Genomic DNA, 7,065 nt, shown 5'->3' on the forward strand with positions numbered 1-7,065 from the left:
GAACCTCCAACCTTGTGGTTTGCAGTCCTGTTGCAGTCCTGTGCTTATCCTACAGAGACTCAGGGGATCCTCATGACCCTGTAAGAGCTTTATTTCTGGCTGGCACATTTTAATGCACTGGAGCTGGTATTAATTTCATTTTGTGCCCTACCAGTTCCTTTCCACTGCGGCACTTGCTTTTCCTTCTGCCTTTCTGCTTGGGATCTATGGGTCTTTGCTTTGGACAAGTGGTGCCTCTGTTTTGTTGATGCCCTAACCACATGCCTACCTAGCTTATTGGGTAACTTATCCCTGCCTGGGGTCTATGTAACTAGGTGTTGGAAAACTGAAATTATGAAACCTTAAGTGGTGTTGAGTGTGCATTTGACCAGAGTGTGAAAGCTTTACCCAAGAGCATAAACCAGGATCTTATTTCTACTGCCTTAGTTGATCATAGTGCATTCTTTTAGATATAAGATCATAGCCTACATCTCCCTTGGAAACAGGCAATAATGTGTATCGACAAGGACTTGAGCTAAAAATGCTAAAATGCTCATCTTATATTTAAAATCAAAACGAGTGTCCAATTCATTTTGCTGAATCTTTGTTATTCCATAATGCAAGTAATGAGGTAACATACGTAGTGCAACCTTAAGACCTGATACACCGTAGTTTCATAAATGCTAGTTACCTTCTCTATTCCCGTACTACCTGTTACCCATAGAAGAAAGTCAAAACTCCATACATCTAAAGCTCATGTATTCTTACTTTCTTCTTCTCCTTTTTTTTTTTTTTTAACTTTCCTCTGCGTTTTTGACACATGAGAATTTCACTTTCCTTCTTGGAAGCTAATCTAGGCCTTTAAAATCTTTTTTTTTCTTAAAACCACGGACCATCATATTGCCAGTGCTGGATGTCTAATATTCTACTCATTCTTCAACGTTTGACTCTAAGTACTTACCAGCTTCATATGCTCAGAGTTTTGTACAAGTTGTTGTTGTTATTTGCCATGGAGTTGGTTCCGACTCATAGTGAACCTGTACAGGGTTTCCAAGGTTGTAAATCTTTACGGGAGCAGAAAACCTTATCTTTCTCCCGCAGAACAGCTGGTAGTTTCGAACTGCTGACCCTGAGGTTAGCAGCCTGATTCGTAACAACTATGCTACCAGAGATCCTTATTTTGTACAAGTAGACACTAAATAATAATGTGTATCTTCTGTGTTCAAATGAAAGCGCCTGGATGGTACAATGAGTGAAGTGTTGGACTGCTAACTGAAAGGTTAGCTGTTCAAACCCACTAGCTACTCCACATGAGAAAGATAAGACAGTTGACTTCTATAAAGATTTGCTGTCTCAGAAACCACGTGGAGCTTTTCTACTTTGTTCTGTAGGGTTGCTATAAATCAGAATTGACATGACAACACTGGGTTTGGGTAGTCAAATGATTAGAAATGTTCATTTGAAAGTTACAGGATTAAGAGGCATAGCTGTTGTTTAGAATTTCCCCTTGCATGTTGTTCTTGTATTTTATAGATGAATGCTTTGACCCACAATATCTTCTGGTCCTGCTATATGCTCTTTATAAAGCTGGGTCTGGCTCAAGTCTGGGCCTCTAGAAGTCTCAGGCATTTTCTTCTTTTGAAGACCATGGAATTTCTGTAGCGATAGGAGAAATCAGTTGTGCTCTTAGAGTTAGAGACACTGAACAATACAGCAGGGGCCAGTTTATCAGTGGACACCTCTTTTAAAGTCCCCTGTTGAAAGTTGATTATCTCAATCCTGGCTGGTCAGTCTACCTCTGGAGACTTGCATAGTCAAAGCTGCAGTGGAAGCACCTCTTTCCATATGGACTCAGTAGGCATTAAGTACATCACATTGCGACATTCTGAACTTCAAGGACAAAAAAGACAGCTGCTGACTTTGGGAAGCTTATGAAACTGTATAAAAAATATGTGTATAAATTATATTCAAATCAATGAGAAGAATCAACTGAAGATGTTAGATAAATAAGTGCCTGAGAGAGGCACAGACTGGGTGCAGAAAAGTTGAAGGAACATCAGGTAAGGGGAAGGATCTGAAAGGGGGAAAATGGGGTGACAGCATTCCTTTGGTTTCCTTAAATTGCCACTAAATCCTTCTGCTTGATTGTAAACCATTCATCTGTGTTGCAGAGAGAAGAAAAGAATCCCTTTGTCCTCTCCTGCCTGGAAAGTTCATCACATCAACCATGGAGACCTTGGCTTCTTACTTCATTTGAGGGCTCCATTTGGCATAAAAAAACATCTTCCTTGCAGGGGTTGAGGAGTGATTTCTGTTCTCTTTCCACCTCCTGTAGAGTACATCTGGCTCACAGTTCATGAGCAGTGTTTGTGTAGCTTTAATTTAAGCATGTGCATTGTTTTTGAATTGTGAAAGACTGAGCAAACAATAATCTAAGGACTTGATCTGCTCCGTTCATCTGAAGAACAGGATTATTATATGAAACTCCCCTCCAGCTTGTCTGCTACACTCTTTGTTTCCTTGAAAGCCAAGATCATTGCCTTTGAGCCTTTGCTCACAGCACACCTACTCCTGGAATCCCTTACACCAATCCTTTCCAAATCCTTGTTGTTGTTGTTCCAACTCATAGGGACCCTGTACAGGGTTTTGAGGAGCAGTTGGTGAGTTTGAACTGCCAACCTTCCAGTTCAAACCACCCTTGCAATCCAGTGCTTATCCTACAGTGCCATACCAGGATTCCCACCCATTCTTTATTTCCCCCCACCCACTCTTAAATTCCCTCTTTCTCTGGTGAAATCCCTGTTGTATCTTGTGTTGGTAGGAATTGCTTTTAAGTCTATTTGACTTATTTCCCAACATATGTTTTGAGATTTTTGAAGTAAGAGAGCTTTTATCATGTAGTATTTCAAATTTCTCAAGGAAATCTACTAAATCCAAATTAATATTATTGTCCTGGTGTGGCACTGCAGGGTCGCTATGAGTCTGAACCAACTCGAAGGCACTTAACAACCACAACATCAGTGCATTGAATTGCTCACATGATACAATAAAACATTTTTATATGATGTGTAAGTTGTAGAAATTATTCCAAAGATATTCTGAAAACATACTATTTGCCATTTAGTTAATCACATGGTTTACTATACCAAGAATGAAAAATTAAAGAGGAATGATACTGCAATCATCATCAAAAAGAACATATCAAGATCTGTCTTGAAATACAATGAAAGGATAATATCAATATGCTTACAAGGATGACCAGTTAATGCCACTATTGTTAAAATTTATCCACAAACCACTAAAGCCATTGATGGAATTGAGGAAATCTACCAACTTCTTCAATCTGAAATTGATCAAACATTCAACCAAGATATACTGATAATTAGTGGTGATTGGAATAAAAAGGTTGTAAACAAAGAGGAAGGATCAGTAGTCAGAAAATATGAACTTAAGATGATAAAAGTGACACTGGAGATCGCATGATGGAATTTTGCAAGACCAATGACCTCTTCATTGCAAATACCTTTTTTAAACAACATAAAAGATGACTATACACAGATGGAATACACAGAAATCAGATACATAGATGGAATACTCAGACTATATCTGTGGAAAGAAACAGTGGATTTCTTTCCAGATCATCAACCAAAACAAGGCCTATGGTAGACTGTGAAACAGACCATCAATTTCTAATAGGCAAATTCAGGCTGAAGCTGAAGGAAATGAAAACAAGTACACAAGAGCCAAAGCATTACCTTGAATATATCCCACCTAAATTTAGAGTTTGTCTCAAGAACAGATTTGATATATTAGACACTAAAGACCAAAGACCAGGAGTACTTTGGGATGACATCAAGAAACTCATGCAGGAAAAAAGCAAAAGGTCATTAAGAAGACAATAAAGAAGGAAAAGACCAAAATGGATGTCAGAAGAGACTCTAAAACTAGCTCTTCAGCATAGAGATGCTAAAGCAAAGGTAAGAAATGAGGAGATTAAAGAGCTGAACAGAAAGTTTCAAAGGTCACCTTGAGAAGACAAAGTCAAGTATTATAATGAAATGTGCAAAGACCTGGAGTTAGAAAAAAAAAAAAAAAAAAGCAGAACATCCTCAGTATTTCTTAAACTGAGGGAACTGAAGAAGAAATTAAAGCCATGACTTGCGATATTAAAGGATTCAATGGAGTCCTGGTATGGCACTGTGGGTGAATGCACCACACTTCAAAGCCATTTGAACTGCAAGGTTGGTGGTGCAAGCTCACCAGCTGCTCCTCGGAAACCCTATACAGGGTTACTATGTGTTGGAATCCACTCGACAGCATTTAACAACAACAATGGGCAAAAGATTGAATGATGCAGAAAGCATCAAAGAAGATGGAAGGAATACAGAGAATCACTGTACCAAAAATAAAAGTCAATATTCAACCAGTTCAAGAGATAGCATATGATCAAGAGCCAACAATACTGAAGGAAGAAGTCCAAGATGCATTGAAGATGTTGGCAAAGAACAAGGCATCGAGAATTGATGAAATACAAATTGAAAATTTTCAACTAAATATGGCACTTGAGGTACTCACTCATCTATGCCAAGAAATTTGGAAGACAATTACCTGGCCAACTGTTTGGAAAAGATCCACATTTGTGCTTATTCCAAAGAGAGATGCCCCAATTGAATGCAGAAATCATTGGATGGTGTCATTAATACCACATGCAAGTAAAATCTTGCTAAAGATAATACAAAAAGGGCTGCAACCATACATTGACAGAAAATTTCCAGAGGTTCAAGCTGGATTCAGAAGAGGACATGGAATGAGAGGTATCATTTCTGATGACAGATGGTTCTTGGCTGTAAGTAGGGAATACCAGATAGATATTTACCAGTGCTTTGTTGACTATGCAAAGCCTTTCGATTATGTGGATCATGACAAGCTATGATCAACATTGAGGAGGAATGAGTATTCCAGAGCACTTTTGATCATGCAAAACCTGAACATAGATCAAGGGGCAGTTGTTTGAACAGAACAAGGGAACACTGAATGGTTTAAATTTAGGAAAGGTGTGTATCAGATCACCATATTTATTCATTCTGTATGTTGAGCAAATAATCTGATAAACTGGATTATATGAAGAAAAATGTGGTATCAGGATTAGAGGAAGATTTATTAACAACCTTCAATATGCAGATGATACAACCTTGCTTGCTGAAAGTGAAAAAGACTTAAAGTACTTACTGATGAAGATGGGTTGCATCTCAATGTAAAGAAAACAATAATCTTCACCACAGGACCCAAATCAACATCCAAATAAATGGAGAAAAGATTCAAGGTGTCAAAACTTCATTTTGCTCAGATTAATTATGAACACTCAGGGAAGCAGCACTCAAGAAATCAGATGACATATTGCATTAGGCAAATCTGCTACACAAGACCTTTTTAAAGCGTTGAAGAGCAAAGATGTCAGCTTGAGGACTGAGGTGCACCTGACCTAAGCCATGGTATTTTTAATAAACTCATATGTATGTGAAAGTTGAATAATAAATAAGTAAAGCTGTAGAACAATTAATGCATTTGAGTTTTGGTTTTGGAGAAGAATATAAAAATACTGTGGATTGACCAAAGAACAAACCAATCTGTGTTGGAAGAAGTAGAGCCAGAATGTTCCTTGGAAGCCAGGATGGCCAGACTCATCTCTCAACTTCAGACATATTATCAGGATAAAATGTTTGGCAAAATACCGGGCTGGAGAAAAAGAGGAAGACCCCCAACAAGATGGATTAACACAGTGATGTCAGCAATGTATTCAGGTTTAGCAACAATTGTGAGATTGGTGTGGAACCAGGCACTGTTTTGTTCTGTTGTGCATAGATTCACTATGAGTCAATGCAGACTAGATGGCAACTAACAACAACAGCAATCTAGTCAATTCTATATCTGGTAACTATGAGTTCTGGTGTAGCACTGTAGGATAAGCTCTGGACTGCGAACCGAAAAGTCCATGGTTCAAACCCACTAGCTGTTCCTTGGAAACCCTATAGGGGGACACTATGAGTCAGAACTGACTCAACAACACACAACAACATTGCTGATTCAGAAATGGAATGTGGGTTTCTGAGGAATGGGTGGTAGATTTGAACCATTGACCTTCGGTTAGCAGTCCAGTACTTAGCCTACAACATGTAAGTTAGAGTAAAGCTGTTTTTAGAAGCAGCTTCCCATATCTTTTTGTTGTTGTCATTTGTAGAGGCTTCTGGATGGAATCTGACAACTAATGTTTTGGTTAGCAAGTAAGTATGTTAACCACTTGTACCACCCAGGGACTCTTCTGAGAACATGGGGCTGGCTATCTTATTCATGGACATGGGAAATAAGTCAGGCTTTCCCCGGGGGGTGGGGGGAGGCGGCCAGAGGGGACAGGTGAAATGCCTCACTAGTGCTTTCCTGAACACAGTGTATCCCTCCACCTGCCACCAACAATCTACTCCCTATCACCTTCTCTTTCATGTGTTGTTGTTGTAGTTAAGTGTCATAGTCTGTTTCTTGTAGAATAATAAAATGTCAAGGAGTATCCCATTGTATTAGGTATTTGAAAGCTCTGTTGAGTACATAGATATGCACAATTGTTATGTCTTCTTGATAATGCATTCTTTTATTATGAAATATCCCTATTTACTGCTGATAATACTTTAGCCTTGAAATCTAGTTATGCTTACCGTTTGTATATCTTTTTTCATCCTTTTACTTTCAATCTATCTGTCTATATATTCACAGTATGCCTCCTACAGATACTATAAATATAGGTCTTGCTTCGTTACCCATTTTGATAATCTCTGCTTTTTTACTTAGTATGCTTGTTGTTGTTTTTGTTAGATTCCATCAAATCGGACCCTGTGCGCAACAGAAGGAAACATTGCCATCCTCACAATTGTTGCCATGTTTGAGACCACTGTTGCTGCCACTGTGTCAGTTCATCTTGTTGGGGGTCTTCTTCTTTTTCTATGACTTCACTTTTCTAAGCATGATGTTCTTCACCAGAGACTGGGCCTTCTTGACAACACGTGTGTTCAGAGAAGGAGAGATGAAGTCTTACCA

The sequence above is a fragment of the Chrysochloris asiatica genome, unplaced genomic scaffold (assembly GCF_000296735.1).
Source record: "Chrysochloris asiatica unplaced genomic scaffold, ChrAsi1.0 scaffold00011, whole genome shotgun sequence".
Lineage (NCBI taxonomy): Eukaryota > Metazoa > Chordata > Mammalia > Afrosoricida > Chrysochloridae > Chrysochloris > Chrysochloris asiatica.